Source organism: Pristiophorus japonicus, chromosome 9, assembly GCF_044704955.1.
Source record: "Pristiophorus japonicus isolate sPriJap1 chromosome 9, sPriJap1.hap1, whole genome shotgun sequence".
Classification (NCBI taxonomy): domain Eukaryota; kingdom Metazoa; phylum Chordata; class Chondrichthyes; family Pristiophoridae; genus Pristiophorus; species Pristiophorus japonicus.
In genome coordinates, this window is record NC_091985.1 from 219,609,888 (window position 1) to 219,621,510 (window position 11,623).

The 11,623-nt window shown below is 48.6% G+C and overlaps 1 pseudogene; it reads right to left on the reverse strand.

The window, feature by feature from the left end:
- LOC139274145 (zinc finger protein 721-like) overlaps window positions 1-7,925 on the reverse strand; it is a 127,035-nt pseudogene extending 119,110 nt beyond the window's left edge.
- Between the last annotated feature and the right edge of the window lie 3,698 nt (window positions 7,926-11,623).

Sequence of the window (11,623 nt, forward strand, 5' to 3'; positions counted from 1 at the left end):
GAACCAACCCCTAAACAATAACAAAAAACAAAACAAAAAATGTATTTATAAACATTTTTTTTAAATTATTTAACTCAAAAACAAAAATTTATGGAAAGTAAGGGAAAAGGAGATATAAGGCAGAAAAGAAACAAACAAACCACGAGGAAATTAAAACATTAGCCCCCCCCCTACAAAAAATCCCCACCCCAAACCACGGACATTGAACGAGGTAAGGCATCACATGCTACACACTAACAAAGAGAAGGCGGACTCTACATTTTTACAGAACAAACAGATAGGACAACAGACCACACAGAGAGAACACATCAGAAGGAGAAATAAGAACCAGAAGACCAGACAAAGCAAACAATTAACACCACATCACTGAGAAAAACAGTAGGTTTAAATAGTTCTTGTCCCTCCTCACAGCCCTTCTCGTTTTGACCGACCTAGTGGAAGGTAAGGAGTTCTAAACCCTCCATAACCTCTCACTAAGCTTTTCGATCTAATACTCTCTGACTGTTGAATCCCCACCACCCGCCTGTTTGCTTTCCCTGGCCTCAGATGAAGCCCCAGTAAGTGTGAAACGTTAGGTCTACAGACTACAATCAGCCACCTTGACGACGGATCGTGAAGTGAGTTTCAATCCTCCCCACTAAAAATCCCCCTCTGACCTTTTTCTCCCCCCTCCCTGGTGGATTTCTCTCTCACTCTATCCAGATTTCAGACCCACGGTGCTGTCTTTAAAAAAACCTCTCTCTCATTTTTCTCCACTTCTAAATAAAACCTTTCCTGTACCAGCTCTAACTGTACCATTAGTTAGAACTAAATAATGTAAGTGTATGCTGCGGTGCCGTGATTTCCCTGTTCCCCCTTGTCCCCCCGCCCCCCCCTCACACACCCCCAACCGATAATTATTGCTGTTGACCCGTAGTGTACACATACAAAAATAAATTGAAAAACAAGAAAAAATTGCGTCCTAAATTCACCCCCCCGTCCAGCCCCAACACGGCACAGACCCTGATCAACCCACCAAAACCATTCACAATTTAAGGGCCATAATCCCCCTTCCCCACCCTACAGCCCAGTCATTGATAATCCCCTTCCCCACCCTACAGCCCAGTCATTGATAATCCCCTTCCCCACCCTACAGTCCAGTCATTGATAATCCCCCTTCCCCACCCTACAGCCCAGTCATTGATAATCCCCCTTCCCCACCATACAGCCCAGTCATTGATAATCCCCTTCCCCACCCTACAGCCCAGTCATTGATAATCCCCTTCCCCACCCTACAGCCCAGTCATTGATAATCCCCTTCCCCACCCTACAGCCCAGTCATTGATAATCCCCTTCCCCACCCTACAGCCCAGTCATTCATAAAAATACTCACGTAAAAATAGTTTTTTAAAATTCTTTTAAAAATAATTTAAAAATTACAATTAATTAATTTAAAAATCCCAAAATAAAAAGCAGTCCACCAAAGTACAAAACTCAATCTCTGCAAAGAACATAACAGCGACTTAAAATCAACCCCCTAAAAAAACGCGGAGACTGATCCCTTCCTCGGGAACAACAGGACCTCCGCTCCAACCCGCCTCCCTCCCGGGCCACACAGAAATCCTGCCCGAGGCCCATCATCGGCACTAGGCCCAAACACACAAACCACCGATTGACCCGAGGCACCATCCCGAAAACCACCACAATTAACCCACCGCTCAAACCCGGAAACACCCCCCCCCCACTGCCCAAACCCGGTAACATCCCCCCCCACTGCCCAAACCCGGTAACACCCCCCCGCACTGCCCAAACCCGGTAACACCCCCCCGCACTGCCCAAACCCGGTAACACCCCCCCCCACTGCCCAAACCCGGTAACACCCCCCCCCCCACTGCCCAAACCCGGTAACACCCCCACCCACTGCCCCAAACACAGAAACCTCCCCCCCCACTGCCCAAAACACAGCAACAACCCCGCCCTCCCCCCACTGCCCAAAACACAGTACCCCCCCCCTCACTGCCCAAAACACAGTACCCCTCCACTGCCCCAAACACAGAAACCTCCCCTCCCCACTGCCCAAAACACAGCAACAACCCCGCCCTCCCCCCACTGCCCAAAACACAGTAATACCACCCCCACTGCCCAAAACACAGTAATAACCCCCCCCCCCCACTGCCTAAAACACAGTAATACCACCCCCACTGCCCCAAATATAGTAACCCCCCCCCACTGCCCCAAACATAGTAACCCCCCCCCCACTGCCCAAAACACAGTAACACCCCACCACTGCCCAAAACACAGTAACACCCCACCACTGCCCAAAACACAGTAACATCCCCCCCACACTGCCCAAAACAAAGTAACACCCCCCCCCACTGCCAAAAACACAGTAACCCTCCCACTGCCAAAAACACAGTAACACACCCCCCCCACTGCCCAAAACACAGCAACAACCCCCCCCCTCCCCCCACTGCCCCAAACACAGTAACCGCCCCCCCCACTGCCCAAAACACAGTAACACCCCCACCACTGCCCAAAACACAGTAACCACCCCCACACTGCCCAAAACACGGTAACACCACCCCCACTGCCCAAAACACAGTAACACCCCTCCCACTGCCCAAAACACGGTAACACCACCCCCACTGCCCAAAACACGGTAACACCACCCCCACTGCCCAAAACACAGTAACACCTCCTCCCCCCACTGCCCAAAACACAGTAACCCCCCCACCCCCACACTGCCCAAAACACAGCACCTCCCCCACCACTGCCCAAAACACAGTAACCCCCCCCCCCACTGCCCAAAACACAGTAACCCCCCCCCACTGCCCAAAACACAGTAACCCCCCCCCACTGCCCAAAACACAGTAACCTCCCCCCCCCCCACTGCCCAAAACACAGTAACACCGCCCCCACTGCCCAAAACACAGTAACCCCCCCCCCACTGCCCAAAACACAGTAACCCCCCCCCCACTGCCCAAAACACAGTAACCCCCCCCCCACTGCCCAAAACACAGTAACACCACCCCCCCACTGCTCAAAACACAGTACCCCCGCACTGCCCCAAACACAGTAACCCCCCCCCCCGCGCTGCCCAAAACACAGTAACACCACCGCCCCACCACCGCCCAAAACACAGTAACACCACCACTGCCCAAAGCACAGTAACACCCCCCCCACTGCCCAAAACACAGTAATCTCCCCCCCACTGCCCAAAACACAGTAACACCGCCATTCAACAAGATCATGGCTGATCTTCTACCTCAACTCCACTTTCCCGCCCTATCCCCATATCCCTTGATTCCTTTAGTGTCCAAACATCTATCGATCTCAGCCCTGAATATACTCAATGACTGAACATCCACAGCTCTTTGGGGCAGAGAATTCCAAAGATTCACAACCCTTTGAGTGAAGACATTTCTCCACATCTCAGTCCTAAATGGCCGTCCGTTATCCTGAGACTATGACCCCTAGTTCTAGACTCTCCAGACAAGAGAAACAGCCAATCAGCATTTGTGTGAGGGAGTGCTTCCTGACATTAGCCCTGAATGGCCGAGCTCTGATTTTAAGGTTGTGTCCCCTTGTTGTGGACTCCCTCACCAGAGGAAATAGTTTCTCTCCATCCACCCCATCAACTCCTTTAATCATCTTAAACACCTCAATTACATCACCCCTTAATCTTCTATATTTCTCATAATTTACAAACTTCATCACTGTAAGTACAGGACCATAGAATCACAGAAGTTTACAGCATTGAAGGAGCCCATCGTGTCCATGCCGGCCGACAAAGAGCTATCAAGCCAATCCCATGGTAGATAGGCAACGGCAGACATTTAAAGATCACATGGATGAACTACAACAATTGTACATCCCTGTGTGGTGTAAGAATAAAATTGAGAAAGTGGCTCAACCGTGGCTAACAAGGGAAATTAAGGATAATGTTAAATCCAAGGAAGAGGCATATAAATTGGCCAGAAAAAGCAGCAAACCTGAGGACTGGGAGAAATTTAGAATTTAGCAGAGGAGGACTAACGGTTTAATTAGAAGCGGGAAAATAGAGTATGAGAGTAAGCTTGCAGGGAACATAAAAACTGACTGCAAAAGCTTCTATAAATATGTGAAGAGAAAAAGATTAGTGAAGGCTAATGTAGGTCCCTTGCAGCTAGAATCAGGTGAATTTATAATGGGGAATAAGGAAATGGCAGAACAATTAAACAAATTATTTGGTTCTGTCTTCACTAAGGAAGACACAAAGAACCTCCCGAAAATACTAGGGGACCGAGGGTCTAGCGAGGAGCGGGAACTGAGGGAAATCCTTATTAGTCAGGAAATGGTGTTAAGGAAATTGATGGGATTGAAGGCCGATAAATCCCCAGGATCTGATAGTCTGCATCCCAGAGTACTTAAGGAAGTGGTCCTAGAAATAGTAGATGCATTGGTGGTCATTTTCCAACATTCCATGGACTCTGGATCAGTTCCTATGGATTGGAGGGTAGCTAATGTAACACCACTTTTTAAAAAAGGAGGGAGAGAGAAAATGGGTAATTATAAACCGGTTAGCCTGACATCAGTAGTGGGGAAAATGTTGGAATCAATCATTAAGGATGAAATAGCAGCGCATTTGGAAAGCAATGACAGGATCGGTCCAAGTCAGTATGGATTTATGAAAGGGAAATCATGCTTGACAAATCTTCTGGAATTTTTTAAGGATGTAACTAGTAGAGTTGACAAGGGAGAACCAGTGGATGTGGTGTATTTGGACTTTCAAAAGGCTTTTGACAAGGTCCCACACAAGAGATTGGTGCGCAAAATCAAAGCACGTGGTATTGGGGGTAATGTACTGACATGGATAGAGAACTGGTTGGCAGACAGGAAGCAGAGAGTCGGGAAAAACAGGTCCTTTTCAGAATGGCAGGCAGTGACTAGTGGAGTGCCGCAGCTCTCAGTGCTGGGACCCCAGCTCTTTACAATATATATTAATGATTTAAATGATGGAATTGAGTGTAATATCTCCAAGTTTGCAGATGACACAAAACTGGGTGGCGGTGTGAGCTGTGAGGAGGATGCTCAGAGGCTGCAGGGTGACTTGGACAGGTTAGGCGAGTGGGCAAAAACATGGCAGATGCAGTATAATGTGGATAAATGTGAGGTTATCTACTTTGGGGGCAAAAACACAAAGGCAGAATATTATCTGAATGGCAGCACATTAGGAAAAGGGGAGGTGCAGCGAGACCTGAGTGTCATGGTTCATCAGTCATTGAAAGTTGGCATGCAGGTACAGCAGGCGGTGAAGAAGGCAAATGGTATGTTGGCCTTCATAGCTAGGGGATTTGAGTATAGAAGCAGGTAAGTCTTATTGCAGTTGTACAGGGCCTTGGTGAGGCCTCACCTGGAATATTGTGTTCATTTTTGGTCTCCTAATCTGAGGAAGGATGTTCTTGTTATTGAGGGAGTGCAGCGAAGGTTTACCAGACTGATTCCAGGGATGGCTGGACTGACATATGAGGAGAGACTGGATCAACTGGGCCTTTATACACTGGAGTTTAGAAGGATGAGAGGGGATCTCATAGAAACATATAAGATTCTGACAGGACTGGACAAGATAGATGCGGAAAGAATGTTCCCGATGTTGGGGAAGTCCAGAACCAGGGGACACAGTCTTAGGATAAGGGGCAGCCCATTTAGGACTGAGATGAGGAGAAACTTCTTCACTCAGAGAGTTGTTAACCTGTGGAATTCCCTGCCGCAGAGAGTTGTTGATGCCAGTTCATTGGATATATTCAAGAGGGAGTTAGATATGGCCCTTATGGCTAAGAGGATCAAGGGATATGGAGAGAAAGGGATACTGAGGGTAGGATCAATCATAATCTTATTGAATGGCAGTGCAGGCTCGAAGGGCCGAATGGCCTACTCCTGCACCTATTTTCTATGTTTCTTTGTTTCCCTATCTCTGTAACCTCCTCCAGCCCCTACAACTGTCCCTATCTATGTAAACTCCTCGAGCACCTACAAACCTCCCTATTTCTGTAACCTCCTCCAGCCCCTACAACCCTCCCTATCTCTGTAATCTCTTCCAGCACCTACAAGCCTCCCTATCTCTGTAACCTCCTCCAGCCCTACAAACTTCCCTATCGCTGTAAACTCCACCAGCCCTACAACCCTCCCGATCTCTGTAACCTCCTTCAACCTCTACAACCCTCCCTATCTTTGTAACCTCCACCAGACCGACAACCCTCCCTCTTTCTGTAACCTCCACCAGCCCTACAACCCTCCCTCTTTCTGTAACCTCCACCAGCCCGACAACCCTCCCTATCTCTGTAACCTCCTTCAACCTCTACAACCCTCCCTATCTCGGTCACCTGCTCCAGCCCTGACAACCCTACCTATCTCTGTAACCTCCTACAGTCCCTACAATCCTCCCTATTTCTACATTAATGATTTAGATGAAGGAATTGAATTAAATATCTTCTAGTTTGCAGATGACACTAAGCTAGGTGGCAGTGTGAGCTGTGACGAGAATGCTAAGAGGCTGCAGATTGACTTGGACAGGTTAGGTGAGTGGGTAAATGCATGGCAGATGCAGTATAATCTAGATAAATGTGAGGTTATCCACTTTGGTGGCAAAAACAGGAAGGCAGAATATTACCTGAATGGTGACTAGGAAAAGGTGAGGTGCAATGAGACCTGGGTGTCATGGTTCATCAGTCATTGAAAATTGGAATGCAGTTACAGCAGGCGGTGAAGAAGGCAAATGGCATGTTGGCTTCATAGCGAGAGGATTTGAGTATAGGAGCAGGCAGGTCTTACTGCAGTTGTACAGGGCCTTGGTGAGGCCACACCTTGAATATTGTGTACAGTTTTGGTCTCCTAATCTGAGGAAGGACATTCTTGCTATTGAGGGAGTGCAGCAAAGGTTCACCAGACTGATTCCCGGGATGGCAGGACTGACCTATGAAGAAAGACTGGATCGACTAGGCTTATAGAATTTAGAAGAATGAGAGGGGATCTCATAGAAACATAAAATTCTGACGGGATTGGACAGGTTAAATGCAGGAAGAATGTTCCCAATGTTGGGGAAGTACAGAACCAGGGGTCACAGTTTAAGGGTAAGGGGTAAGCCATTTAGGACCGAGATGAGGAGAAACTTCTGAACTCAGAGAATTGTGAACCTGTGGAATTCTCTACCACAGAAAGTTGTTGAGGCCAGTTCGTTAGATATATTCAAAATGGAGTTAGATGTGGCCCTTACGGCTAAAGGGATCAAGGGGTATGGAGAGAAAGCAGGAATGGGATACTAAGTTGCAAAAATGATCAGCCATGATCTTATTGAATGGTGGTGCAGGCTTGAAGGGCCGAATGGCCTATTCCTGCACCTATTTTCTATGTAACCTCCTCCACCTACAACCTTCTTATCTCTGTAACCTCCTCCAGCCCCTACAACCCTCTCTATCTCTGTAAACTGCCCCCAGTCCAGCTTAGTGTGGGCTGTTTAAGGTATTGGGAATGTTTGTTGTGTTTTTAGTTGCGATTTACTTTTTGTCGCAGAAGCCTCTCTTCGGGAGCTCCGAGGCCGGCTCTTTAACAACAGATTTTCCGTTGCTCAGCCGACCTTGCGCCCTATAAGAGGTGTGTAATGCCTCCCTTAGCACTCCACTCCACCCAGGGCTCAGCTGATGAATTTTACTGACTGAGGCGCAAACTATTCCCGGGTACTGTAATTACCGCCCCGCCATGATTAACACCCTGAAATAGACAGTAATGAAAATCCAGCCCTTAAAAACTATTTCCATTTTTTAGAGTCAATTTAAAAGTCTTTAAACTGGTCTAAAGGATTACAATAGTCTTTAAAAACAAGAAAGAAACATCTCACTCTAATGTTTTACCAGCCACGTTCATTGCTGCAGGCTGTGAACAGTTAAAACTACAGTGGCCTGGACTTTTCCGTTGTGCATTTTGACAGGTTTTGAGGTGGAACTATTTTACGGAAGAAGCCACAGACTTTGCGTGTGCAGTGTTCCCGGGCAGTGTGACGCCATCCGCTGCCCAGGATCTGCCGGTTGAGAACGCAATTCTCCGAAGGCACAGGATCAAAAGGTTGGTGCGGATCGCATTCAGTGGTCAAGGCAAAGGCAGGCAGGAAGCCTCCGACCGGAATTGTTGGGTCAGTGTGTGTGAGAGACGCAGAGAGAGAGAGAAAGAAACAAACAGTGTAGGTAAACATGTCCCACTTCCGTAACATTGCCTGTCTCCGCCCCTGCCTCAGCTCATCCGCTGCTGAAACCCTCATCCATGCCTTTGTTACCTCTAGACTTGACTATTCCAACTCACTCCTGAATGGTCTCCCACATTCTACCCTACGTAAACTAGAGGTGATCCAAAACTTGGCTGCCTGTTTCCTGACTTGCACCAAGTCCTGCTCACCCATCTCCCCCTGTGCTCGCTGACCTACACTGGCTTGAGGTTAAGCAACACCTTGATTTCAAAATTCTCATCCTTGTTTACAAATCCCTCCATGGCCCTCGCCCCTCCCTATCTCTGTAATCTCCTCCAGCCCCACAAGCCCCAAGATGTCTGCGCTCCTCTAATTCTGCCCTCTTGAACATCCCTGATTATAATCGCTCAACCATCGCTGTCCGGGCCTTCAGTTTTGGGCCCCAAGCTCTGGAACTCCCTCCCTAAACCTCTCCTCTCTACCGCTCTTTCCTCCTTTAAGGCGCTCCTTAAAATAGAGAGTCAGGATAAATGGTTCATTTTCTGGTTGGCAAACAGTAACTAGTGGGGTGCTGCAGGGATCAGTGCTGGGACCCCAACTATGTACAATCTATATTAGCGACTTGGAAGAAGGGACTGAGTGTAACGTAGCCAAGTCTGCTGATGATACAAAAATGGGAGGAAAAGCAATGTGTGAGGAGGACACAACAAATCTGCAAAAGGACATAGACAGGCTAAGTGAGTGGGCAAAAATTTGGCAGATGGAATATAATTTTGGAAAGTGTGAGGTCATGCACTTTGGCAGAAAAAAATCAAAGAGCAAGTTATTATTTAAATGGAGAAAGATTGCTAAGTGCCGCAGTACAGCAGGACCTGGGGATACTTGTTCATGAAACACAAAAGGATATTATGCAAGTACAGCAAGTGATCAGGAAGGCCAAAGGTATCTTGGCCTTTATTGTTAAGGGGATGGAATATAAAAGCAGGGAAGTCTTGCTACAGCTATATAAGATATTGGTGAGGCGACACCTGGAATACTGCATGCAGTTTTGGTTTCCATATTTACAAAAGGATATACTTGCTTTGGAGGCAGTTCAGAGTAGGTTCACTAGGTTGATTCTGGAGATGAGGGGTTGACTTATGAGGAAAGGTTGAGTAGGTTGGGCCTCTACTCATTGGAATTCAGAAGAATGAGAGGTGATCTTATCGAAACGTATAAGATTATGAGGGGGCTTGACGAGGTGGATGCAGAGAGGATGTTTCCACTGATGGGGGAGACTAGAACTAGAGGGCATGACCTTAGAATAAGGGCTGCCCATTTAAAACTGAGATGAGGAGAAATTTCTTCTCTCAAAGGGTTGTAAATCTGTGGAATTTGCTGCCTTAGAGAGCTTTGGAAACTGGGACATTGAATAAATTTAAAACAGAAATAGACAGTTTGTTAAACAATAAGGGGTTATGGAGAGCGGGCAGGGAAATGGAGCTGAGTCCATGATCGGATCAACCATGATCTTATTGAATGGCGGAGCAGGCTACAGGGGCCGTATGGCCTACTCTTGTTCCTATTTCTTAGGTTTTAACATAAGAACATACCACTTTAATCAAGCTTTTGGTCATCTGCTGTAATTTCTTCTTGTGTGACTCAGTGTCACATTTATCTGTTTTGCCTTGTAACACTGCTGTGAAGCCCCTCGGAATATTTTACTATGTTAAAGGCATTACAGAAATAAAAGTTGCTGTTGTTGTGAGAGAGAGAGAGACAGACACGGGCCTAGAAATCCCTCTTGGGCGATGGACCCACGAGCTTGTTACACAGGAACAGGAGGAGGACCATTCAGCCCCTCGAGCCTGTTACACAGGAACAGGAGGAGGACCATTCAGCCCCTCGAGCCTGTTACACAGGAACAGGAGGAGGCCGTTCAGCAGCTTGAGCCTGTTACACAGAAACAGGAGGAGGCCATTCAGCCCCTCGAGCCTGTTACTCAGGAACAGGAGGAGGCCATTCAGCCCCTCGAGCCTGTTACAGAGGAACAGGAGGAGGCCCATTCAGCCCCCTTGAACCTGTTACACAGGAACAGGAGGAGGCCGTTCAATCCCTTGAGCCTGTTACACAGGAACAGGAGGAGGCCTATTCAGCCACTCGAGCCTGTTACACAGGAACAGGAGGAGGCCTATTCAGCTGCTCGAGCCTGTTACACAGGAACAGGAGGCCCATTCAGCCGCTCGAGCCTGTTACACAGGAACAGGAGGAGGCCTATTCAGCCCCTCAAGCCTGTTACACAGGAACAGGAGGAGGCCCATTCAGCCCCTTCAAGCCTGTTACACAGGAACAGGAGGAGGCCGTTCAGCCCCCTCGAGCCTGTTACACAGGAACAGGAGGAGGCCCAGTCGGCCCTTTGAGTCCCGATCATAATTGCAAACTGGGCATTAAACTCTCTGTCATCAGAACCGGGGAAGTAGGTGTTTAAAACCGCAACTCAGGAAATGGATCAGTGTGGTGCTGAAAGATGAGGGCCCAATGCTCAGGCTCCATCCCTGGCCTGTTCTGAGTTAGCCTGATCTCACACCCAGTGTGGTACTGAGCCTGACCCACACACACACACACACACACACACACACACACACAGCAGGAATGGCCCAGGCTCCCTCCCTGGCCTGTGGAGTGTTCACTGGTCCTGATCAGGATCCAAGAACTCCAAGCTCGAAAGTGTGTGACTGAGTGAGCAGAAGTATGGCGATCGGCTGTGATTCACCCCCCAGTTGAATACCCTGCTGACCCTGAGCTAAGGGAGGGCAGCCAGTGCCCGTGGAACCCGGACCCCCAGTGGGAATTGGCACCATTACCTCCAGACTCAACTCTTCCAAACCACTTCTGGCCCACCACCCACTTTCCACCCGCCATGAACTTCAGCTCATCCCGAACTCCTGCTGTCCCCTATCCTATCTCGCACCGATTTCCATTCACCCATCACCACCACACCCTCCACTCCCACACACCCCACACCACCCATCCCAGCCCTGTGATCGCTGACCTACATTGGCTTCCGCTCCGGCAACGCCTCAATTTTAAAATTATCCATCCTTGTTTTCAAATCGCTCCATGGCCTCGGTCCCCCCTCCCTCTCTCTGTAATCTCCACCAGCCCTACAACCCTCCCTATCTCTGTAACCTCCTCCAGCCCTACAACCCTCCATATCTCGGTCACCTCCTCCAGCCCGACAATCCTCCATATCTCTGTCATCTCCTCCAGCCCTACAACCCTCCATAACTCTGTAACCTCCTCCAGCCCTACAACCCTCCATATCTGTATCACCTCCACTAGCTCTACAACCCTCCCTATCTCTGTAACCTCCTCCAGCCCGACAACCCTCCATATCTCTGTCACCTCCTCCAGCCCTACAACTCTCCATATCTCTGTAACCTCCTCCAG